This window comes from Lissotriton helveticus, chromosome 3_1, assembly GCF_964261635.1.
Source record: "Lissotriton helveticus chromosome 3_1, aLisHel1.1, whole genome shotgun sequence".
Lineage (NCBI taxonomy): Eukaryota > Metazoa > Chordata > Amphibia > Caudata > Salamandridae > Lissotriton > Lissotriton helveticus.
Window position 1 is genome coordinate 609,097,382 of NC_136061.1, and position 27,629 is coordinate 609,125,010.

Sequence of the window (27,629 nt, forward strand, 5' to 3'; positions counted from 1 at the left end):
GTGTTAGCCCCGCCTCACTGGGCGTGTGCGCTCTAAGCACTGTGGTTCTTGTAGTTTTGCAGCGAGGAGGCTGCGTTGCAGAGAGGTGTAATGAGGCCACGCCCCTTTTTACACCTCTCTGCAACGCAGCCCCCTGGCGCTTTTGCAGAGAGGGAACTAATTCCCCTTGCATACTGGGGTCCCTGGGGGCCAACTAGCCCACCAGGAACGTCGAGTATGCACCAGAGGGCTGCATTGCAAAGAGGTGCAATGAGGCCACGCCCCTTTTTACACCTCTCTACAATGCAGCCCCCTGGCACATTTGCAGCTGGGGAAATAATTCATCTTGCATACTGGGGGTCCCTGGGGGCCAACTAGCCCACCAGGAACCTCCAGTATGCGCCAGGGGCCTGCACTGCAGAGAAGTGTAATGAGGCCACGCCCCTTTTTACACCTCTCTGCAACGCAGCCCCCTGGCAAGTTTGCAGAGGGGGAACTAATTCAGCTTGCATACTGGGGTCCCTGGGGGCCAACTAGCCCACCAGGAACCTCCAGTATGCACCAGAGGGCTGCATTGCAAAGAGGTGCAATGAGGCCACGCCCCTTTTTACACCTCTCTACAATGCAGCCCCCTGGCATGTTTGCAGAGGGGGAACTAATTCATCTTGCATACTGATGGTCCCTGGGGGCCAACTAACCCACCAGGAGCCTCCAGTATGCGCCATCACGGAAGCATGGTTCTTCACGGAGGCAATTTTTGGGATTTATTTTGCGGGGCCACAACACAATGGAGGTGACTGTTAGGGTTTGTGCACAGCAAAGAGCATGTCCCCTCTCATTGCACTAATGGTCTCTGTAATAGCTCTCTTTTAAACATACTATTGAAAGCCTTTCTTGTTATCTCAGCCCCCCCCTTAGGCTTCGGTGTATGTTGCTCAAGGTACTCACAAGTTTGGACATTGCTGTCTTGTTTACACATTGGACCTTGCTTTTACCAAGGCTTCTTTGGAGCACCCCTACCTAGGCCATGTGTTAATTTAACTCATTTGCATAATAACTGAAGCTCTGCACACCTTTCAAGAACATGTGCAGCATGTGAGAACCACACCCAGCTCTTCAAGCCGCACCCAGCTCTTCGAACCACACCCAGCTCTTCGTACCACACCCAGCCCTGTCTATAAAAGGAAGCCCCGAGCCTCACCCAGTGCTTGTGCTCGTCTACCTCCCGCTTACCTGACAACAGATCCTTTGGCGCTGGCACTCCTGCTCTCTACAGACCTTCATTGGCTTCAATGGGCGCGGCTGCTGGCTCTTCCTTCTTCCGGTTTCCGGCTCCTAATTGCCTCAGCTCCTCTCCTGTCCAATACAATCGACCTGCAAAAGCGAAAGAGGACAAGGTTAGACTGATCAGTATCCCTTTCCAGCAACAAGTAAGTGCAAAACTTTTTATTACCTGAAAGAACTTTGACAGCGATTTCTGGATTTGTGTATAGACAATTTGGAACAAGATACCTTCCACGAACATTGTGATTCAAACCCTTTGTTACAAGAATACTTTGTGGAACTTTGTGAAATAAACATTGTTTTACATGGAACTTTTAAGAATCGAACAGTGGAAACCATTGTCAGCAAGGCAAACAGTTAATCAAGGACTTGCACAAATTACCTGCTGTATTCTGATGTAAAAGTACAGTATTCGTTTTATAAAAATTCTGGAAATGTGTGAAAAGCGAGTTTGCTATTAAGAATTTAGGCTTTAGTTATATTAAGGTGAATGTTTGATATTGGTAATTCTGATAAGGGTATTCGTTTAATTTTATAGAAGCTTTACAGTCATAGAAAGCACATCCCAGAACAGTAACACATTACAAACCTGGAAGCTAGAGACCAGGATCCAAGAGGTACTTTTAGAAGAGAATTTCCAATAGATAAAGGGATAGTCAGGAACACATTTAGGAATAGGTTGCACTTACCTGTTCTTTGTTTATGTTTCATTAGGCACCAGTTTCTACAGAATTCAGAGAGGGCCGCAGATTTTAGCAGCACTTCAATAGTGGAAAAGCAAGAACGGTGTTGTCTCTCTTTTTTTATTTTATCCACTTTCCCCCTTCCCTTGAGCTTCTGGTTCTTAGTGCACTGTCTAAAACTAGTGTGCTGGAACAAGCAGTTTCAGGGTGGGGTCGGACTGTCTTCAACCTCCATCAGAACTGAACAGAAACTCAGGTGAGCTGGGCTTTGACAGAAGCACAAGCCTTAAAATATTCAGTTCTGTTGGACGATGAATCCCGGGGAAGAAATAGAGGGCATTGATGCCACGGATATGGCGCAGGCCCTAAATGAGGACTTGGCCCATAATGAATCAGTGTATGGCATCTTGCAACATATGCAAGAGGAAATAGAGAAATTAAAGATGGAGAACACCTCTTTAAAACAGGATTTAAGCAGGTATAAACCTATGGGATCTCAGTGGAACACAGCTTTTACGCCTTTGTTTAAAACCTCCTGAGAGACAGGGGCGTAATCAAAACATACAACTTTGCCTCCCCCAGTTGAGGTTACTGTTAATGTTCCTAATGCTGTGCCTTTAGCAGCACCTGAACGTTTTCATGGAGATAGTAACAAATTCCATGTTTTTATCAATCAATATCAAATACACTTCGTTTGTAAGCCACAACAGTTCCCTACTGATGCTACGAAATATTATTTGGGTGGCACAGCAGCCAATTGGTCAATTCCTTTCGTGGATAGAGATGATCCCATCCTTCATAATTGGAATCAATTTAAACGTACTATGACCAGCCTTTTTGCAAAACACACTTTCATGCAGGGAAGTGATAATGAGCTTTTAAATCTTAAACAAGGTAACAAGGATTTATTGACCTATCTCACTAGTTTTAATCGTTTACTCACCGAGACACAGTGGCCAGAAGAAAAGCGTTTCTCCCTTTTTTATAAAGGTTTAAGAGACGAGTTAAAAGACTCATATCGTTGATTTGCCAGAAGACTATTCTGACTTTGTAGATTTAGTCGTGAAATTGGAACACAGACTAGGAGAAAGAAAGGGAGATAAATCCAAACTGGAATCACAGTTAACTTTTATTAGACATGAGAAGAAAGATACAGATATTAAACTCCTTGAACCTGAGCCTATGCAAATAGGGACACTCAGAGGTCCACTCACATCAAAGGAAAAAGAAAGAAGATGAAAACTTCAATTATGTTTATATTGTGGCAAGGCAGGTCACTTTGCCAGAGAATGTCCAGTAAAACCTAAAACTTCACGAAAGGGTGCTGTTTCCTCAACCTCCTGAACTGAATCGGGAAACGATTAAGCTCGACAAGGGGGGAGGTTACTTGTTCGAGAAAACATCTTAATCAAACCTCTAATTCTGCAGCCTTCATGGTACCGCACATACCTAGACATTTCATAATTCAGATCTTTTTAATTGTTACTACTCAAGTTAGACATTCTCTTCCTGTCCTACTGGACTCAGGAGCGACAGGAAATTTTGTGGATAATAAGTTAGCTGAAACATTAGGTCTTCCTATGTGCCTAAAGCCTTGTCCAGAAGCAGTATGTGCAGTGGATGGGTCAGAATTGACCTCTGGATTAATCACAAAACAAACAATTCCACTTGTTATGGTCTGTCAAAACGGGCACACAGAGGTGATTAGCTTTGATCTGATAGATACCCCTAATTTTGGCTTGATTCTCGGGGTACCCTGGTTAACAACTCATAACCCAAAAATTGATTGGGTGGATAGAACAGTTACTTTGGATTCCTCTTTCTGTAGAACCAATTGCTATCAAGAAGCAGGTACAGAACAGTGCTGTGCTAGTGTTACACAAGACGAACCAAGTCTCCCTCCTGAATATTCTGACTTTAAAGACGTCTTTGATCCAGTGAAGGCTAGTGTGCTGCCCCCACATCGGTCCTAGGACTGCCGTATAGATCTTATCCCTGGGGCCCCTTTACCTAATAACAGAGTATATGCTTTTACTGACGAAGAGACCAAATATTTAAGAACCTACCTAGACGACCTACTACAGTCTGGGTTCATCTAACATTCCACATCTCCGGTGTCATCTCCACTCTTTTTTATCCCGAAGTCGGATAAATCCCTGCGCGCGTGTATCGACTATAGAGGACTAAATAAGGCTACAATAAAAAATAAATATCCTCTTCCTCTAATACCTGTGTAGTTGGATAAATTAAGACATTCTACTATATACACTAAACTAGATCTGCGGGGAGCTTACCACCTGGTCCGAATAAAAGATGGGGATGAGTGGAAGACAGCTTTCAAGACAAAGGTTTGGTCTATTTGAGTACACAGTAATGCCCTTTGGGTTGTGTAATGCCCCTGCGGCCTTTCAATTCTTTATAAATGAGGTCCTACACGAATTCCTGGACGTTTGTGTCATAGTATACATAGACGACATCCTCATTTACTCTAAGAACCCGGAAGAACATACCTAACATGTTCGTGCAGTTTTATCAAAGTTAAAAGAAAATCATCTTTTTGCTAAATTAGAAAAGTGTACTTTTAATGTCAGCAAGGTGGACTTTTTAGGATACTGCCTGTCACCTCAAGGAATAACTTTTGATGTAAAGAAAATCAGTGCTATTACTGATTGGCCAGAACCATCATCTGTAAAAGATGTTCAGAAATTTCTGGGTTTCGCCAATTTTTATAGGAGGTTTATTGCCTCATTTTGCAGACATTGCGGCCCCAATAACCACCTTGTTGCGAAAAGGTCAACAATTTATTTTGACTGATGAGGCGGCACACGCCTTTCAACTCCTGAAACAAACGTTCACTTCAGCCCCAATTCTAAAAAACCCTGATCCTGACTTGCCATTTTTTGTTGAAGCGTATGCTTCACAAGTAGCTTTAGGAGGAGTTATTTCTCAACGAGATGCAGTAGATGGCCGATTACATCCTATAACCTTCTATTCCAAAAAGTTACTACCAGCTGAACAAAATTACACTGTGGCTGAAAGAGAACTATTAGCTATCAAAGTAGCCTTTTCTGAATGGAGGCACCATTTAATGGGAGCCAAGTACCCTGTTACCATCTTTTCTGACCATAAGAACCTACAGTTTTTTGGATCACTTAAAGCACTAACACCACGTCAGATGCGCTGGTTAAATTTTTTTCATACATTTGACTTCGTTATAACCTATAGACCAGGTGCACAACAAATTCAATCTGATGTGGTATCTAGATACGGACATACCTCAGACATGAAACAAGACAAAATAGGAGAACCCATTATTCCTCCCCAAAAACGTTTGGCACCAGTACAACAGAAGGATTTCATCACAGATCTATATAATGCACACATGCACATAGCACCTCAAGATTGGTTAAAGGATTCCCATAACACAATACAACGAGGTTTATTGTATCACGACAACTTGCTGTTAGTGCCCACCACAGAATTACAAACACAGGTGACAACGCCTCACTGTTGGCAGGTCATCCTGGCTGGGTAAAAACCCTGGAAAATGTGCGAAAACACTTTTGGTGGGACAATATGTGTAAGGACTTTAAGCAATTTGTCACTACCTGTCTAATTTGTGCAAGACATAAATCTTCTCATAAGGCCCCTGACAGCTTGTTAATACCAATGCCATCACCCAAACAACCTTGGCACACTGTGAGTGTAGACTTTATTGTAGGTTTACCACCAGAAAAATCCTTCACAATAGTGTTAGTGATAGTGGATTTTTTATCTAAAATGGCACATTTTGTACCATTACGGAAATTGCCAACTGCGGCAGAATTTACCAATATACCAAAAGAATACCCAGCACACACTACATTCCATGTGTCCTTGCATAAGCCGTACAACCCAAAAACGCGACCCAAACCACCACCTCCACCCATTAAGGGAAATCTAGAATATGAAGTGAAAAGCATAAAAGACGCAAAAAGAATTCATGGACGTCTGTTTTATTTAGTAGAATGGAAAGGATATGACGAAACTGAGAACTCATGGGAACCAGCGTCCTATGTACATGCTCCACGGTTGATTAGACGGTTTTATCTAAAAAATCCAGGGAAAACCCGTCCAGTAGGAGGGCCTTTGAGGGGGGCGACTGTTAGGGTTTGTGCACAGCAAAGAGCATGTCCCCTTTCATTGCACTAGTGGTATCTGTAATAGCTCTCTTTTAAACATACTACTGAAAACCTTTCTTGTTATCTCAGCCCCCCCCTTAGGCTTCTGTGTATGTTGCTCAATGTACTCACAAGTTTGGACATTGCTGTCTTGTTTACACATTGGACCATGCTTTTACCAAGGCTTCTTTAGAGCACCCCTCCCTAGGCCATGTGTTAATTTAACTCATATGCATAATAACTGAAGCTCTGCACACCTTTCAAGAACATGTGCAGCATGTGAGAACCACACCCAGCTCTTCGAGCCACACCCAGCTCTTCGAACCACACCCAGCTCTTCGAACCACACGCAGCCCTGTCTATAAAAGGCAGCCCCCGAGCCTCACCCAGTGCTTGTGCTCGTCTACCTCCCGGTTACCTGAGAACAGATCCTTCGGCGCTGGCATTCCTGCTCTCTACAGACCTTCATCGGCTTCAACGGGCGCGGTTGCTGGCTCTTCCTTCTTCTGGTTTCCGGCTCCTCCTTGCCTCAGCCCCTCTCCTGTCCAATACAATCGACCTGCAAAAGAGAAAGAGGACAAGGTTAGACTGATCAGTATCCCTTTCCAGCAACAAGTAAGTGCAAAACTTTTTATTACCTGAAAGAACTTTGACAGCGATTTCTGGATTTGTGTATAGACAATTTGAAACAAGATACCTTCCACGAACATTGTGATTCAAACCCTTTGTTACAAGAATACTTTGTGGAACTTTGTGAAATAAACATTGTTTTACATGGAACTTTTAAGAATCGGACAGTGGAAACTATTGTCAGCAAGGCAAACAGTTAATCAAGGACTTGCACAAATTACCTGCTGTATTTTGATGTAAAAGTACAGTATTCATTTTATAAAAATCCTGGAAATGTGTGAAAAGCGAGTTTGCTATTAGGAATTTAGGCTTTAGTTATATTAAGGTGAATGTTTGATATTGGTAATTCTGATAATGGTATTCGTTTAATTTTATAGAAGCTTTACAGTAATAGAAAGCACATCCCAGAACAGTAACACATTCCAAACCTGGAAGCTAGAGACCAGGATCCAAGAGGTGCTTTTAGAAGAGAATTTCTAATAGATAAAGGGATAGTCAGGAACACATTTAGGAATAGGTTGCACTTACCTGTTCTTTGTTTATGTTTCATTAGGCACCAGTTTCTACAGCATTCAGAGAGGGCCGCAGATTTTAGCAGCACTTCAACAGTGGAAATGCAAGAATGTGTTGCCTTTCTTTTTTTATTTTATCCACTTCCCCCCCTTCCCTTGAGCTTCTGGTTCTTAGTGCACTGTCTAAAACTAGTGAGCTGGAACAAGCAGTTTCAGGGTGGGGTCGGACTGTCTTCAACCTCCATCATAACTGGACAGAAACTCAGGTGAGCTGGGCTTTGACAGTGACCCGCCCTGACAATCCAAGCTCACTTGTGGTACACTTTGGAGGTAGAACGAGGGATCGATATGGGCTTGGATTGCTGCATGCCACAGGTGATCGTTACTCTGACCTGTATGGGTCTGTGACTTCATGGTGAGGCCCGGAGTATTGCCATGGTGCCTCGCAGATTGCGCACACACTGGAGGCTGCAGAAGGTGTTGGGTGGTGCTTGATGGTGACAACAGACCTGAGAAAACATTTTGTTTGAATTACTGGCAGCGGTTACTGGCATCCAGCCAGAGGGATGCTGGGACATGCAGTTCGATCATGTCCTCCAATGGGAAGGAAGCATTTGACTTTTAGAGCAGAACTGCATGCAGCGCCAGTACATGGATTGAAGGCATCTGAGGAGGGACGACTTCCCGAAACGTGTCATGCCACATAAGAACTGTTGCTATATTCTGTTGTATCTTTGCCTTTAATTATGTACATTCCATGTTAGGAATGCAACCATGTCATCTGAGAATGTTTCCTATTAGGATCAGTTGCTACATGGTCTTGGATGTGAACGACTTGTTTTCCTGTTGGGCAAATAAACTGCTCTTTAACTGAATAACTTGGTCTACTTCATCACAACACTGGCGACGATGGGCCCAACAGGAGATTGAGAACCATGCGTGAAAGAAGATTTTCAATTTTTTTTAAGAAAACCCGGAAACTGAATTTTATCCTACTGGACTTCCGTTTCAAATTCCCTCCGTCTTGCCACTTTTGGCATTGTGGTGAACTACGCACATTGTGGATTTGGCAAGTACAATTTTAATTATATCGTAATTTTTTCACGAATAACGCTTACCGTTGCTCAGCGTGTTTTAAAATCGGCACGCGATCCCCGCGAGCAGTATTGGAACGTGCCTGTCCAGAACGTCTCTCTGTAGCTCGCAGCCGAACAACAGACTCGAGCATTCAGTGCGTCAGCCTCAGAGCGTTCAACGCGTCAACGTCAACGCGTTTGTTTGTCAGCGCGCTCTGTCTCGCTCACGCTGAACACGCATTCTTGTTGCCAAGCAACCACGCTTTTATTGCTAGCGGGCACTCGATCAGCGTTGAACTTCTTCATAAGTGTGCTCGTTGTTCATCACGCGTTTTTTCACCACAGTTACTGGATGAACCCAGGCAAGTCACAATTCTATGTTTGATGCAGATTTGACCATACATATTTTCTGATGAAACCATCCTTTTTAGAGGATTTAATGACTGATGTTCGTTTGAATTAGACACAAATGCCTGATGTTCTTGAGTAGTGAAATACTCAAGTGAAGTAACGCTGAAGAAGTGGAAGTTGAGCCACAGCAGAGTCTCTGCAAATTATTATTTTAATTCATTATTTTAGATTATTGTGTTAACTTATTTTGTTAACTTATTATATTAGTTTGTTTAGTTAATCTTGCTTTTCAGCATGTCTTCTTCTTCTGCCAGCGGGATGAATCAACCTCCCCAGTTTTTAAGTGAACAAGGCGAACCATTACTACCATGGAAAAAATGGAAACCGATATTTGACTCTTATTTACTAGCCATCGGTGGGGAGAAGTTTTCTGCTGTCAGAAAACAAGCAGTACTGTTAAACAACCTTGATATAGAAGGAAGAAATATTTACGATAGTCTTGACCCAATACCTATCGGTAGAGGCGCTGGTGAACCTTCAGATGTTTATGAAATGTCTGTCCTACTTTTAAAGAATCATTTTGGTGCACGCATAAATGTTGTTATGGAGAGACACAAATTTTTTATGCGCACACAAGCGAAGAGTGAGAGAGTAGGGAACTATGTTGCTGCACTCAAATCCCTTGCACAAACCTGTGACTTTGAACTCTTGACAGACTCTCTCATTCGTGATCAACTTGTTCGCTGCACAAATGATCTTAAAATCCAAGAAAAACTTTTATCGAAGAATCCTAATTTGAAAGAGGCAATACTTATTGTCGAAAGTGTTGAGCATACCTCTACATTGGTTAAAGAGATTAGAAAGGGTCCCTCTCAATCTGATGCTGTTTCCGCTGTAAATTATGAGCAGCGCCAAATTTTACAATCAGAATCGAGTATTGCTACTATTAATAAAGCCCCCCTAAACAAGAAAAATCCACTTTTAAGGTTGAAAAGTTCAAACAAAATATTAACAACTTCAGTAAAGACAATAAGTTTAGATGTCCCAGATGTGGTAGTGAGAAACATGGACCGAACTACCCGAACTGTTTTGCAAGGAGTACTGTTTGTAGAAATTGCGGTAAGAAGGGACACTATGCAAGGATGTGCAAAAACAACAAAGTTAATTGTATTGATGATGAGGAAGTTTACTCTCAGGATTCTATTCATTGTGTTACCGATGATGTTATTAATGGTGTGAGTCAAGTTGATGAAGATGAGGTGTTTATGCCCTCTTGCGAAATCCAAATTGCCAACAAAATTATTCCTGTACTTGCCGATTCAGGTTCCCTGTTCACTCTTGTCAGTGACAAGTTTTGGTTTGCCAATTTTGATGGAGACAAAATCAAGCTTATAGCCCCAGACATCAATCCTGTAGGATATGCCAAACAGAGGATTGAAGTTTTAGGATATTCCATTCAAACCATCACTTTTAAAGACATCGTAACTGTTGGTAAAGTCTATGTCGCAAAAAGAGGTGATAATCTCCTTGGGTGGCGCCACCAAAGAAATTTGGGGATTACCTTAAACCCAAATGCACCTGAGCAAGTTATGTTGGTTTCTCTAGTGGGCGATTTCTCAGACATTATTGAGAAATTTCCTGAAGTTTTTAGTGAAAATTTAGGTTTGCTAAAAGGTTTTAAACATAAGATTATTTTGAAAGGGAATGCCAAACCTGTAGTACATAAAGTTCGCAAAGTACCAAATCTCATGTTACAACCCCTTCAAACAGAAATTGACAGGTTGTTAGAATTAGGTGTTGTGGAGGAAATTGAATCCTCAGAATGGCTTGCGCCGATTGTTTTGGCACCCAAGGACAAGGGTACAAAAATTAGGATGTGTGTGGACCTCAGAAGTTTAAACAGTTCAATTTGGGTAGACAGACAACCATTACCTAATATCAATGAAATTCTAACCAAGTTGGGTGGTGCAACGGTGTTTAGCGTTATGGATTTGTCAGCAGCGTACCACCAAATTTTATTACACGAAGATTCAAGACATTTGACTTCCTTTGTGACTCCCATAGGTGCATTCAGATTTATCAGGATGCCCTTTGGTTTGGCCAGTGCCGCTGCTCGTTTCAGCGAGTCATAAAAAATGTTCTATCTGGTATAAACTGTGTCCTTTTCTTCCAGGACGATATTTTAGTCCATGGGATTAATGTTAATAAACATGATGTCACCTTATTTTCCGTTTTGTCCAGACTCAAGGATGCTGGTTTGAAATTGAAACAAGAAAAATGCAAATTCAGAGTTAAATCAGTATCTTATTTAGGACACAATATATCTGGAGAGGGTATCAGTCCTAAGTGTGACCTTGCAGAAGCTATTCTTCTAGCTCAAACCCCTATGAACAAAGATCAGGTGAAATCCTTCAATGGTTTTATTCTAAGTTTATTCCAAATTTGATGTCACTGACCATGTCATGAATGATGTAATATGTGACATCATCAGCAGTGGATTGCGGGTGCGCGATATATAGTTAGTGCAACTAACTATATATGGAATTTCATTGGTTTTATGTCAATAAAATGTCCAGCTAACTATATATGGTCTCTAACCTATGGTTTTTTCAGTGAATTTTCAAAGTTTTGTAAATGCAAATTCCTAACTATATATGGTCTATAACCTATGGTTTTTTCAGTGAATTTCAGTGGTTTTTTAAAAGCTAATATCTATAGCTGTAAAATATATTCTTTATTTATTTATTTATTTATTTATTTAGCGATTTATAAAGCGCCTGGTGACCCGGAGGCATCCCCGCGCTAATGATACAAGTGGAGACCAGAGGGGGAATCACGTAGCCACGTGAGGCGCCTCATGACGCGTCGCATAACCGTGACGTATCGGCTCTGCAGCGCTAACAAAACCCGTAACGTAAGCGTGCCGGAGCACGCTTACAGATATATATATTTTTTTAACCTTAATTAGACAAAATCCACACGTGCACATATCTTGAGGCCTTGCAAAGGCACATCAAACAAATAGTCCCTACAATTTTGCCAAGTTTGCTGGAAATCTATTCCCTTCATTTTTTTTTTTACTGTTTCTCTTGGTTTTCCCCTTGTTACGCTTACCGGGACGCTACCCGGTAGGCGAACCGGATGCTCCAAAAACACAAGATGGCGGACTCCCGTTACGCTGCCGGTTAGCTGCCCGGTTCGCGTACCGGGAAGCGCCTCTACCGCGAAAAATCGCGGGGGACTTTAATATCCCCCTCATCAATCCTAGGGGGTCAGGAGGGGTTTACCTTGCCCCCTTTCCTTCATTTCCCCCTTCTTTTTTCACCACATCTTGTCTCTCGAACCTACCGAGAGACAAGATGGCGGCCGCTCCGGACTGTTTACAATGTTGACAGCTACGCTGCCGGTTAGCTGCCCGGTTAGCTGCCCGGTGAGCTGCCCGGTTCGCGTACCGGGACGCGCCTCTATGGCATAAAATCGCAAAAAAATTTTTTTTTTTTATTTTTTGCCCCGCGGGGCACTTTAATATCCCCCTCATCAATCCTAGGGGGTCAGGAGGGGTCTACCTTGCCCCCTTTCCTTCATTTCTCCCTTCGTTTTTCACCACATCTTGTCTCTCGATCCTACCGAGAGACAAGATGGCGGCCGCTCCGGACTGTTTAGAATGTTGACAGACACCGGAGAGCCAATCAGCTTCGCTTCGCGAAGTTCCGTTACGCGTCAGGTACGCGAACCGGGGCGCTAACCGGAGCGCTGTCACAGATATATATATTTTTTTAAACGTTAATTTCTCAAAATCCACTGGAGCACATATATTGAGACATAGCAAAGGCACGTCGGGCAAACCATATCTACAATTTTGCCAAGTTTCATGTAAATCTATTGAGCCGTTCGAGCTAAAAGTGAGTCCAACCGCCCTATGGAAAAATGAATGTGAAAAACGCGTTTTGGGACCCCCCTTTTTTCTCGGCCCCCCCTTGACGAAACCCCCCCAAATTTTCAGGGGCTGCTCAGAAACAAAATGTGCCATTTTCCTGAAAATTTCAGCCAATTACGTCCACAAACGCCAAAGTTATTAGACATAGAATTTTCAGAAATCCCATAGAGAAAAAATCCTAACTATATATACCCACTGGCTATCGCCAGTAGGTAATATACATATATAAACATATATAATCTGCATATCTATATAAATATAAATGCATGCATACATATACATATATGCATACATATGCATGTTATTTACATGAAAGTTTTAAAAACACTAATAAAAGCAAAGCTAAAAAGCCACCTCATTACAAACAGAATGGCTTTAACCCCTTCAGTGCTGCGCGAATTTCGCTGCAGTGCTGAAGGGTAATAAATCATATTGACTCATGACGGAAATGTTCCGTCATCAGCACCGGAGCACCGACGCTGATGACGGAACCGTTCCGTCATGAGCATGGAAGGGGTTAACTTAAACGAGGGCGAGATCTATTGCATTTTGCTTGTTTACTTTGGTTCAGTCAAGAAGGCATTCAGATGTGTCACACATTTGCCATGAATTCTGAATCTTAGCACTCTAGTTGCTCATTAGATCACTGTAGTAAAGCTAGTGCTCACCAGGGAAGTCTGCTGCTAATCATGGTTTGCAGCCATTTTCCCGCATTTTTTATCCCGCAGACTTTCAGTCCGCATACCATTATCCCGCAAGGTCATTGACCTCGCATACCATTATCCCGCATTTTTTCAAAACGCATGTGCATTTATCGCGCATGCCTTTACAAAGAATTACGTTTTAAAGGCATGTATGGTAAATGCATTTGCGTTGTGAAAACCACGATGACGAGAGAGGTAAGTGGGTTTGTGTTAATTTTTTCGTGGGTTAGTGATTGTGTAGTGTAGTGTAGTGTTGTGTAGTGTAGTGTTGTGTTAGTGTAGTGTAGAGTTGTGGTGGTTGTTTAGTGTAGGGTCATGCTGGGGGTAGTGTTTTAGGGTTTAGGGTTGTGTTGTAGTGTTTGCGTAGTGTAGGGTCATGCAGGGGGTAGTGTTTTAGGGTTTAGGGTAGTGTTGTAGTGTTTGCGTAGTGTAGGGTCATGCTGGGGGTAGTGTTTTAGGGTTTAGGGTTGTGTTGTAGTGTTTGCGTAGTGTAGGGTCATGCTGGGGCTAGTGTTTTAGGGTTTAGGGTAGTGTTGTAGTGTTTGCGTAGTGTAGGGTCATGCTGGGCGTAGTGTTTTAGGGTTTAGGATAGTGTTGTAGTGTTTGCGTAGTGTAGGGTCATGCTGGGGGTAGTGTTTTAGGGTTTTGGGTAGTGTTGTAGTGTTTGCGTAGTGTAGGGTCATGCTGGGGTGTAGTATTTTAGGGTTTAGGGTAGTGTTGTAGTGTTTGCGTAGTGTAGGGTCATGCTGGGGGTAGTGTTTTAGGGTTTTGGGTAGTGTTGTAGTGTTTGCGTAGTGTAGGGTCATGCTGGGGGTAGTGTTTTAGGGTTTTGGGTAGTGTTGTAGTGTTTGCGTAGTGTAGGGTCATGCTGGGGTGTAGTGTTTTAGGGTTTTGGGTAGTGTTGTAGTGTTTGCGTAGTGTAGGGTCATGCTGGGGTGTAGTGTTTTAGGGTTTTGGGTAGTGTTGTAGTGTTTGCGTAGTGTAGGGTCATGCTGGGGGTAGTGTTTTAGGGTTTTGGGTAGTGTTGTAGTGTTTGCGTAGTGTAGGGTCATGCTGGGGCTAGTGTTTTAGGGTTTAGGGTAGTGTTGTAGTGTTTGCGTAGTGTAGGGTCATGCTGGGGGTAGTGTTTTAGGGTGTAGGGTAGTGTTGTAGTGTTTGCGTAGTGTAGGGTCATGCTGGGGGTAGTGTTTTAGGGTATTGGGTAGTGTTGTAGTGTTTGCATAGTTTAGGGTCATGCTGGGGGTAGTGTTTTAGGGTTTAGGGTAGTGTTGTAGTGTTTGCGTAGTGTAGGGTCATGCTGGGGGGTAGTGTTTTAGGGTTTAGGGTAGTGTTGTAGTGTTTGCGTAGTGTAGGGTCATGCTGGGTGTAGTGTTTTAGGGTTTAGGGTAGTGTTGTAGTGTTTGCGTAGTGTAGGGTCATGCTGGGGTGTAGTGTTTTAGGGTTTAGGGTAGTGTTGTAGTGTTTGCGTAGTGTAGGGTCATGCTGGGGGTAGTGTTTTAGGGTTTAGGGTAGTGTTGTAGTGTTTGCGTAGTGTAGGGTCATGCTGGGGGTAGTGTTTTAGGGTTTAGGGTAGTGTTGTAGTGTTTGCATAGTGTAGGGTCATGCTGGGGGTTGTGTTTTAGGGTTTAGGGTAGGGTTGTAGTGTTTGCGTAGTGTAGGGTCATGCTGGGGGTAGTGTTTTAGGGTTTAGGGTAGTGTTGTAGTGTTTGCGTAGTGTAGGATCACGCTGGGGGTAGTGTTTTAGAGTTTAGGGTAGTGTTGTAGTGTTTGCGTAGTGTAGGGTCATGCTGGGGTGTAGTGTTTTAGGGTTTTGGGTACTGTTGTAGTGTTTGCGTAGTGTAGGGTCATGCTGGAGGTAGTGTTTTAGGGTTTAGGGTAGTGTTGTAGTGTTTGCGTAGTGTAGGGTCATGCTGGGGGTAGTGTTTTAGGGTTTAGGGTAGTGTTGTAGTGTTTGCGTAGTGTAGGGTCATGCTGGGGGTAGTGTTTTAGGGTTTAGGGTAGTGTTGTAGTGTTTGCGTAGTGTAGGGTCATGCTGGGGTGTAGTGTTTTAGGGTTTTGGGTAGTGTTGTAGTGTTTGCGTAGTGTAGGGTCATGCTGGGGGTAGTGTTTTAGGGTTTAGGGTAGTGTTGTAATGTTTGCGTAGTGTAGGGTCATGCTGGGGGTAGTGTTTTAGGGTTTAGGGTAGTGTTGTAGTGTTTGCGTAGTGTAGGGTCATGCTGAGGTGTAGTGTTTTAGGGTTTTGGTTAGTGTTGTAGTGTTTGCGTAGTGTAGGGTCATGCTGGGGGTAGTGTTTTAGGGTTTAGGGTAGTGTTGTAGTGTTTGCGTAGTGTAGGGTCATGCTGGGGGTAGTGTTTTAGGGTTTAGGGTAGTGTTGTAGTGTTTGTGTAGTGTAGGGTCATGCTGGGGGTAGTGTTTTAGGGTTTAGGGTAGTGTTGTAGTGTTTGCGTAGTGTAGGGTCATGCTGGGGTGTAGTGTTTTAGGGTTTTGCGTAGTGTTGTAGTGTTTGCGTAGTGTAGGGTCATGCTGGGGGTAGTGTTTTAGGGTTTAGGGTAGTGTTGTAGTGTTTGCGTAGTGTAGGGTCATGCTGGGGTGTAGTGTTTTAGGGTTTAGGGTTGTGTTGTAGTGTTTGTGTAGTGTAGGGTCATGCTGGGGGTAGTGTTTTAGGGTTTAGGGTAGTGTTGTAGTGTTTGTGTAGTGTAGGGTCATGCTGGGGGTAGTGTTTTAGGGTTTAGGGTTGTGTTGTAGTGTTTGTGTAGTGTAGGGTCATGCTGGGGGTAGTGTTTTAGGGTTTAGGGTAGTGTTGTAGTGTTTGCGTAGTGTAGGGTCATGCTGGGGTGTAGTGTTTTAGGGTTTTGGGTAGTGTTGTAGTGTTTGCGTAGTGTAGGGTCATGCTGGGGGTAGTGTTTTAGGGTTTAGGGTAGTGTTGTAGTGTTTGTGTAGTGTAGGGTCATGCTGGGGGTAGTGTTTTAGGGTTTAGGGTAGTGTTGTACTGTTTGTGTAGTGTAGGGTCATGCTGGCGGTAGTGTTTTAGGGTTTAGGGTAGTTTAGTTGTTTAGTGTATGCTAAAGGCATATTCGTTCTAAAAGTTTTCGTTATTTTAATTTGCGGCCTAATAGTACATGCAGGATTTTTTTTGCGGACTGATGGTATGCGGGATTTCGTTATATATTCGCTAATCATACTTTCTATGGCAAAATGAACCCCCTCATTTTGTTCCTTTTTAAATTAAATGTTTTAAGAGTTACCACTTTATTCCAATCAAGATGGCTTCAGGTGTGCCATACCTTTGTAATAAGTAGGACTGTTAGCACTCTAGTTGTTCTTTAGAACACTCTGGGACATTCTGTCATTGGGCTATAGTTGGGCTACATCTGGCTGATATTTGGGCTACATTTGTTTTTTTTGTCTCTGGTGGCCATCTTTGGGCTACATTGGGCTACATTGGGCTACATTTGGGCTCCAACATATATATAGCCCAATGTAGCCCAATATATATTTTTCAAAGTTAATTTTCGTAAAAACCACTGGAGCCTATATCTTGAGACATAGCAAAGGCACATCGGGCTACCAGTCCCTACAATTTTGCCAAGTTTGGTGTAAATCCATTCAGCCGTTCGGCCTAAAAGTGAGGCCAACCGCCCTATGGAAAATTGCATGGGAAAAACACGTTTTAGGACCCCCCTTTTTTCTCGGCCCCCCTTGACGAAACCCCCCCAAATTTTCAGGGGCTGCTCAGAAACAAAATGTTCCATTTTCCTGAAAATTTCAGCCGATTCTGTCCTCAAACGCCAAAGTTATTCGACATAGAATTTTCAAAAATCCCATAGGAAAAAAATCCTAACTATATATACCTACTGGCTATCGCCAGTAGGTAATATATATATATATATATCCTACTGGCAATTATAGTTAGGACCTAGTTTCCATAGATAAACATTCTTTGTTTTGGTTATAACTTTGGCGCCCTTTGAAGAATCTTAACACCAGCATAACACCATTTTCACAACTAGATTGCCACTCAGTTCAGATTCTTTCTGGCATGATTTCTCTAGGCTTTGACAGGTGTGCTGACTTTGTCCATTGGACACACATTCCTAACAAATTAAAACCACTGCAAGAAAGAAAAGCTGGTCCAAGTGTCTATGCAATGTTCAGATGGAACGGAATGTCAAGGCGCATGTTTAAAGGTACTTTTGAGAAGCTGCAGCCCACATGGGCAATGGACATATTTTTTAAATTATTTCACAAATACGACACCCACTTGGGATTGAATGTTCTTAATGCCCAAACTACTGTCTCCAGAATTCTGCGCAGGTCACATGATGTAATTAAGGAGATGATTAAAAAGCTTTTGGTGCACAAGGTCGTATTTTGCGAATGGCAGCCAGTGAATAAGGAAGGAATCTTCTGAAACGGTAAGGCATGATGCCAGGTCCAGAATTTCTGCTTGCCACTTGCTCGAGGCTTTGACATGTGTGCTGACACCGTCCTTTGGACATACTTTCCTAACACATATATATATATATATCCTGGAGATGGGGTCCCCGGGCCGAAATCAGCCTGCAGGGGGGCTGCATACCCCCTCTCTCATAAATCCAGTAGTGGGCCCCTGGGAATGTGGTACCCAGTGCCAAAAATGGCCTGGGGAGAGAAACCAAGTACCCCTTCCCCCCAAAAAAATTTGGTGGGCCCTGGAGGATTTGGTCCTTGGGTCCGAACTCGGCCTGGGGATGGTGGCTGTGTGCTCCTCCTTCCCCCAGGTTAACTGTCTTTAGGGGACTGGCTATCCACTGCTATTACCCTACATGTTACATCACTCATGACATCTTCCTTGACATCATTGATAATATCACTGCAACTTTTGCAGTGAAAGTATTTATGAGGAATCTATGCATGGCAGGGGTACGAGTTATAGTTACATTAGGGCATTAGTTATAGGTACTTGAGAGAAGTATTACTGTAACAGCTGAATTTCTATAGTTTTGTGTATGCAATATGTGAACCTAACTATAGCGCCCCTGTAACCTTTTTAGTGAATCTATGTATACTTATAATATAATACCCCAAAGTATGTAAATTATTTAGCCTCACAGATTGCATGGAATATTTACTTAATGCAGGGAAGCAACTTTCCTAACTTCCAGAAGTTCTTTTCAGTGGATTTTCTTTTTCAAAGTCATTTTTATCACAGTTTTGCAACATACAATCTGAGATAGTACCAGTACAGCATCCCACGCAGGGGAGCAGAATAATTCAGCAAAAGTATAAAGGCTGAAAGAGGTGCATTACCCAATACAAATCAAGCTCCTTCCTTATGGTTGAGTGGAATTTTACAATATTTTTGTTTGCACTCATGAGAATTTTGTGTGTCTATGTTTATATACTTCACTGTTTCTTTAAATATATAGAGTGGATTCTAAGAATATAAGACAGACTTTGGTTTGTCGCTCGGTCTATTAAGTAACTCTACCTACGCAAAGTGGTAATACTGAACCCTTTTTGTTAGCAGTATTTGCATTATCCTGTCACACACTTCAAAATTCACATTTCAGCGTTCTCGTTTTTAATTTTTGTGAAAAGTGTCCCTCCAACAGCATTTACATCTCAATTGCTGATGCCTGACGCATCTGAAAGCAGCTCCATTCAGGTGACGCGGAAGGCAATTTCCCCATCACATCTGTGAAGAGATTGTTAACCTTGTCTCTTTTTTTCCTGAATTGATGTTATTTTTTCTCATTGCCTCCGCTGTGTCTTTGAGTTTGCTGGATAATGGGATTCATGAGCACTTGCTGTGCAAGCGCGTACCCCGCTAACTGGGCACATCACTCACGCGCAAACGACAAGTCAAACACCGACCAGCATTTCAGAAGAGCAATGGTGTTGTTGACATGGATCACAGGAGTGGGGCATGTGGAATAGAATGTCCTCACCTTGTTTTTTTCTTTACAACCCGAAACGTCAAGCTGTTTTGAGGTAATATTGTAGTGAGGGAGGGTCTGGTTTATTTTTAAGTATCACTATGTATTAAGTGCCTAGATTCAATTGGCTCTACAGTGTTAACACTTATAAAGAGGCATTTTGCATAACCTTTTGGCATGCAGTATCAGCAGTGGATGCATACACTGGCAGAAGATTGCACACATTGGGTATCATTATATATAGAGTGTGTTTTATATTTTATGTATGTATGTCTTTGTATTGTCCCATTACGCCGATATAACACAGCGCCAAACACCTTACAATACGGATAAAGATAAGAAAAATATATCACTTTTTCTTTACAGGTCACCACCACATATGGTGCACGGTGGTTGTGTTATGTATTTTTAACTGTCTTTTTTATTCCCCCAAATCTATCCTGCAAATATACCTACTGGGGTATAGTATCCTGTGCATGATCATTTTTTGCACCACTTGATATAGATCTCATGTAAATACACATTTGTTTTTTTCATTTTGATCTCTTCTAGGTCCTGATGAGAAGCCAGGGGAGGGCTTCAAATCATGTTGAAATAGGAGAGACTGCTCATTGAGGCATAGTATCTTCATTTCATCCCCATTTTTAATGATACCAGCTCAAAGGAACATTAAAAAATATATTTTCCGCCGAGCCAGTTATCTTTTAACTCTTTCCCAATCCACTCTCTTCTGACCCTTTCAGTCACACTCCTACACTACACATAGTTTTGTTTCCAAAATCAGTGCTCCCGCATAGTGGTAGGTAATAGCACACCCAGTCCTCCAGCGGGACGGAAAGACCCCTACAATGAAGCATGCCACCAAGGGTAATTTTGGTGGGTGAGGGGCATCTAAACAAAGCTTTGTGCTTTCCACCAATACAGGAGACACACGTAATCTGGAGGAACACTTTGTTTTGTGACATTGGGTATCTGCAGCGGTGTAAGATGAGGTTCAACTAGTTTTGTTGTGGGTAGACCTTACACATCATAGTTATGAATTTATTGGACCAGTAAATGTTTAAATGATGAGGAGAGATTGTTCACTACAATTAAATAAAGAACTATAGATGGGTAACTGTGTGTCAGGAAAGATTTTCATTGGTGGTTTGTGAATGACATCACAGAGACAAAGAGAGTGAAGCTCAAGTTATCTATGATGTTGATCAGAAGCCTGAGGTGAAAAACGTCTCTTTTATTTAATTAGCTGTTGGTCTTCTTATGTTATGTATGCTCCCTTCATAATCTTCCCCTCCTCTGATGAACAGTGTGGGCATATAGGCAGCATTAGACATGAATTAAAAAATGTATGTGAACTGTGATCATGAGTGCAATGGGGCAGGGTCTGTGTGCGTGGGGGAGGGATTAAAGTTGTGGGTAAAAGGAACAAAACATTCTATAACTATTATGTTGGTCTTTCACCTTCAGAGATCTCATATATAGTAACACACACCATAAATGGTAAATAAATGCAAGTTAAACTAATCAGTGAGAGATGCAGTATTTTACGTTTTGAAACCTCTTATTGGTTAATGGATCACTGCACATGTATGTGTCAGAGGTGGACGAGCCACTAAAAGCTTGCTCCAGGCTCAAGCCTGAATTCTAGCTCTGGCTCAATTCAACTCGAGGTCCTTTTGGAACCTCAAGCCCATAACAAGTCGAGCGTTCATGTGGCTTCTATCTGCAACACTCCTTCTACCCATGATGTGGCTTTTTTATTTTATTTTTATTTTGGCATTACAGCCAAACCTGCTGGCTTTAGAACTGGGGAAACAGGTTCGAGTCTCAGCATCAACTCAACATCTTATGATTCTTTGCAAATCACTTAATCTCCTCTGGCCTATAGAAAATGAACCTCACCATGTGCAATGTAACTGGTGCTCAATTAAAGCTCTCCAATGCCTTTGAGTCAAGTTTGTGCTATGTAAAAACAGCTGAAAATGTCAAAAAGAGGTTAAAGCCTTGAATTTTGAAGACACTTTATAATATTTTATGTGAGTGTGTTATATAATTTACATAGCAAACATTTTCAAGGCTCAGCTTGTGCATGAGCTATATGATTTAAGCAAGATCCTTGGCTCGGCTCTCCCTGTTTGTTGGCTTGCCCACCTCTAGTCTGTGTATGTTGTAAGAGATAGCCAAAGAATTGAATTCTGCTTGGTGCAGCAAGGAACAGAGACGTGTCTGTTTTTAGTTTTATGAGGTCTCAGCCTGTGACATATTTAAGCAATTATTTCGAACTTGCATGACGCACAGCATAAAAAGGGCTGCCACAAAATGTGCATACAAATTTAGGAATGAAATAAATGCTTCCAAACTATAGATTTTAGTAGTACTCAGAATGTGAGCAGAGCAAGCATTTATTACAACTGTCCTTTAAAAGAGCACATTTCACAGGTTAGTTGGTGACACCTTTGCAATACTGTTCAAAAAGAATACATCTTTGTATTCATGAATCTTCAAGTAATCTCCATCAACCAATGCCAAGGACCAAGCAGCCTTTAATTTGCAGATTAATCAATTGTATACATTTACATTTCTTTCAGGCAGTAGACGCCCTGGCAAGAAGGCTTGTTTCTAGTGTATCTGCCTGTCCCTCCCCTTGGCTTCACAGTACTAGCAGACGCCCTCCCTTCCACTTCAAATGAGGCACCTCAAATGACGGAATTAACGGTTGTCTGTTTTTGTCAAATTAAAAAAGTAAGGACACGTCACGTCCCACTGATTCCACCCACTTCGACCTCTGGATAGAAGAGTCCTGGGAGGGACATACACAGGATGCCTCACCTCCATTAGCTACACTACCCTATAAAACATGAATAGTAAAAACGTACGTATACCTGGTGTTTTGCCACACACCATAGCCGCCCTCTTTCCATATATCCCCACCCAAACCTAAATGTAAAAAGTTACTTTCTGCATTATCCTTCCCTCTCTGTGTCAATATATATATACATGTGTTACTGCATTATCACCTATTCAAGTTTATTTATTTAGGATCTTGGAACTCCAAAGAGATCCACATAAACAGAAAGACCAACAACGTATAAAAAAAATAGTGCAACATAGTTTCTACAATCCTACGCGAAAGCCGACAATAAAAATCTCCAAATACAAAACATTAAAATATCTTGTACAACAGAAAATAATTAAAATATCATTTATGCCCTTAATACTGTATAGCAACAGGTTAAAAATAAAAGTTATTAATTGCTCTCTTCATCTAATGAGCGTTAATACAAATTTAAAAAACGCTTAAAAATGTTAAAAATCCGATAACAGAACATTTCATTTGGTGGCTCATAAATAGAATCAATTAATGCAGAGGCCGAGAGAATAGATAATCGTAAACAAATTGGTCTTATCTATTTACACTGACAAAATAATAGAGCTGGGCAAATAAATAGCACATGATTAACATCCTGAATGTTATATTTACACAAATTACAAATCAGGGTAGAGCCATACCATTTAGACAGTACGGTATTTATGGAGAGCATACCCGGCCTCAATAATATCCAAAAGTGGCCCACTCCATGGGGCAGGTTCCGGGAAATATAGGCCTGTACTTTATTTATCACTCAGGAGTCTATGGTCCGGTGAATACCCCTCTTTAAAATGAGAGCTTCCCTATCCCTTGAAAAACTGAGGGGCATATTATCAAGGAACGGCATTAAAATTATCGCAGCTTTAGCGGCAGGAAACTGCCGCTAAAACGGCAGTAATGGGCTTAATATTATGCAGTGGAGAATTCCAATAGAACCCCATGTTAACACCAGAACATGGGCTTCTATTGGAATTCTCAAGGATATATTACCAAGCCCATTATCGCCGTTTTAGCGGCAGTTTTCTGCCGCTAAAGCGGCGATAGTTTTAATGCCGTTCTTTGATAATATGCCCCTTAATTCCCAAGTGGCCTGTTTCAAAGTGGCCCTTAATTGAAATGACAATAGGGTGAAGAGCAGAGACTCTTTCAGTTGCAGCAAATCAACCGCAATCCTAATTTTTTTATGAATTAATGACCGCTCGTTTAAACTTTCTAATATTTCTTACTGTAATAAAAATCTTAATGTACCAGGATCACCCTTTACCAGGCTTACCAGGCTTACAACCCATCGCACTATCCCCGGAAGACCCTGTACCCAACTACTTCTTAATCCAAATTCTAACCGAGAGAGCAGCCACGGGCAAGCACAGTTGATTGAGGCTAGGTTCCTTAAAATTTGGCCTTCTGTTGTATTTAATAAAAAAACATTTCTCTACATTGAGTAATTCAATGCCATACAACAGTGAAGCAGGGATTTTTGCACAAAAAACCTCTAATAAAAGTGCAAAGTGTCTTTTTCCGGTTGATCAGTAGAGGGAGTCCAAGCTTTTCCCCTGCGTAATAGCTTTACAGATGGTTTTTTCTACATGGGCTTTGTCACTTAGGTTGCCACACACTATTTTTCCCAAGAAAGTGTAAGATTTTACAAGTTCCAAATCTTTGGCCACCCACAGACCAGACAAATTTCCCATACTGCAGCTTTTTTCTTCCGTGCATGCTCATGATTTTACTTTTAGATATATTAATCTTTAAATAGTGGACCTCTGCAAATGTATGAAGTGCCTGCAAACGACTATCTAATCCCCTAGGCGTTAGATCCAATGTTATTATGTTATCTGCATAAAGTAAACATGCATTCGGTTTCCCCCCCCCGAAAGTGGGCAATGCCCTCACTTTGGGCCAGATTGTGAGGAAGATCAAAGATATATAGGGAGAAAAGTAGACGAGTCAATAAACATCCTTGTTTTAGGTCATTTGCAGTAGGGATAGTTTGGGACAGACCTCTTACCCCTCCCATTAGGACTTTGCATCAAGTATCTATATGGAGAGCACAAATTAACACTAACTTCACTTTATCGAATGCTGTGAAGAAATCTATAAAGACTGTGTACACCCTTCCTCCTCTAACTTTAACATATGTTTTCATTTATTACCTGTAATGCAGTTAGGGTATCAATTGTTCCATGCTTTGTCCTAAAACCGGTTTGCTCCCATGGTAAAATTTTAACAGCATCCACCCAAAAATTCATTTGGGTCAAGAGGCATTTTGCAAAATGTGTACCCAATGCGTCAAGAAGAGCAATTTGACGATAGTTGTGGGGATCATCTCGATCTCCTTTCTTGAACAGGGGGATTATTATACTCCCCTTCCAAGAGGGGGGAACCATTTTATTTTCATAGCAATACTTGAATATCGGATAGAGAATTTTACTCCACAGTATACTATTTTGTTTTAAAACTGTGATTGGTAATTCATCCAGGCCCATTGCTCCTGAGGAGCCTTTTCTATTTCTTTTTCAGAAGGCGATCCGTACAATGAGGGGTCTTCGTTTGATGCGATGTACATCGCATTATCTGCATGTAAATCCTGAATATAGCTAACCCATTTACTTTCTTCAATGGCCACAGGGAGTGGTCGAGATTTGGCTCCACATCCCTCCCTGAAGAGAGACCAACAGATTCTTACCTGGCCTTTAAAGTCTGCTTCTCTCAGTTAAATCCAAATGTTATCTTCCCTCTCTTTTCTTAACCTTTCCCCGGGTCCTCCTTCTTTTTAATAATAGAATTTTATAATATCTTTCCGAGGAGTAATTCAAGTACTGTTCCCTAACTAGTTTATTTATTTCATGATTTAGCGGGAGCAGGAGTCTGGGGACTACTTTAATGCTTTTTCTTTGGTTCACCTTCTTTGCAATTTCTACCGCTTGATTCATGAATGTGTTAGAACTTAAAATGTCTGTTCCCTTCCAACTAACTAGGTAATTTCTCCAAGGTGACCTTTGAGACACTGCAAAGGCCTAAGATTGCTTTGTTATCCCAATGACATCTCCCTGCTTTCTTAGTGAAACTAACAGATTCACTATTTAATGCCCATGGGTCGTGCAAAAGAAAATGTATATTTACAAAAAGAGTTAATACCTTATGGTCACTACAAAAAGAATTAGATACCTCTAGGTCTTTTAATAAGAAAAAGGAGGAACTTCCCACTACCACATAGTCTAAGATAGATTCTCCACTATAGGTTTTACAAGTAAAAGTTGCTGGTGTATCCAAAGGAAATCTTCCATTTACTATAATGCCATCAACCTTCATTAATTCATCAACAAGCATTTACCCTCTCATATTAGTTCTTATTTTTTGTGGAAAGAAGAGAAGAGATTTTACAATTCAGGTCAACGACTAGAACTATATAAGGGGGAAGTTCTACATCATTGACTTTTTTAATGTAGGAAAAACTGCCTTTAAGAGAACATCATGAGAGGCATCTGGTGGAATATAGGCATTTATCAACATCGAAGGTGGACTTTTTACATCATTATCAAGATTTACAAAATTATTGACCAAAAAAAGGTTACTAGAATCTTTATAGTAATTGTACTTCCATTTTATCATATTTGACAATAAGCAAGCCAACCCTCCCTTTGCATGTCCCCTCCTGGATGGGGTTGCTTTACAATCTAAAGTGAAATAATACCTACTAACCGGTTCCTCTGTGCACCAGGTCTCCTGAAGGCAAATGACGTTTGCATCTAACACACTTAAATATAGTAACTTCTCCCCACTATTCTTTATTCCTGCAGCATTCCAGGAGATTATTTTAGTTAATTGCTAAAAGGATGGCTGATGTAGATGTTTACTGTTAGATTTGCTCGATAGTACAGCAGGTAACCAATTCCATTTTGGACTCTCTACTTTAGAATTCCAAATAAAGGAAAGGGGGCATTCTTTAAGTTTCACTTGTATACCATTTTTATTAATACAGATTTTTAATTCCTCTGTTTCATGCAAGAAGTCTCTACTGTCTAAATGTGAGTGAGTTGACAGAGGCTTAATGTTGAGGGTTCTATTTCGGGGTATCTCAAAGAGTGGAATGACATCAATCTCCCTGCTTTGGAGGTCTTCTGACCATTGTAATATAAGATTTGCAATAATTTTGGAATTAAACCTTATCTTCGACTTATAACCAACTTCTGTATATAAGATGGAGACTCGATTTATATCACGACTTTGTATGAGTTTCAAACTTTCAATCGCCGAGAGACATTTGAGTAAGGAAGTCCTATTTAACATTAAACCAGTTATCCCCGATGTACCTCTCATTTTTACAGTGTCAGGGAAGGGGACAGCCAGGGGGTTAAGAACTGATGAAAGAAGGTTAACTGGCCTTGACTGCTCCACTGTTATAGGTAATGGAAGCCCCTCTGATACGGTATTAGCACAATCTCTTTTGGAGTACAGAATATTCAATGGGGGGGGGCTCATAGGCCACCGTTGACTCTGTTGTTAATTCATTATTCTGAGGGTTCACAAAATCGGTTTAATCTTCCAGCTTCATTTCTTGTAATGTATTTTGCATGGGCTTGGAGGAAGTCTCCGTACTAACTGAAATCTCGATGTTTTCTTTTAAACAAATTCTCCTTTGCTTCTTTTTGAGAATCTTCATTTAGTTGTTAACTTTTTCCCTCTATTCCTTTCCTTTCTCCCATTTCTCCCATTTTTCTGGGACGAGGCTCCTAAGACATTGTCTTTCTCACCACTTAACTGGGTTTTAAAAATAGGGAATACTTCCTGATCCATCCCTCTAGGTGAGCCCATCGAGCTTTTTACTTTTTGAGCCAAATCAACGATAGCTTGTATGGTTTCAGGGGTTTTCTCTAACATCACAACTTTATTCACTATCCTATCATTTTGAGGATTGCCATAATGAGCAGTACAGATTAATTGACTACTAGCACCACCGAGTATATTCTCTGGAACCTCTTCTACCTTTACTTCCGCTTCTACTAGTTCAAGACATACATCTGAACTAGTCTTCCTCTCCTGATTACTTTTTAACAATACCTTTAATATTTCAGTCACAGTTTCCAACACATTGTCAGAACCTCCTACAAATTTTTCAAGTAGCTTTAGGTTAGAGGATAATAAATGTTCTAAGGATACTAATGAATCCAAAAATATTATAACCTTCTTTAGAGTTTGACTGGGTTGAGTATCACTGATATTTAGATCAGGGGTCAAAGAGGGGCGTGATTGCAGAAGGGAATAATTAGATTTATTAGCGGGGGCACTACTGAATAACTTTAGTCCGATTGGAGCTGTTATTGCTGGGGTATTTGCTAGTTCCATAATATTGCTAGTATCATGAGAAATATACCTCCTGAAAAGCTCTAAATCCAGATCGGGGAGAGTAAAATCTTTATTTTGGTCATCCTCTGCAAAGAGGCTCTTCTATGATTACATATGGTGTTCAATCAATCAATCAATCATCGGAATTTGTATAGCGCGCTACTCACCCATAGGGTCTCA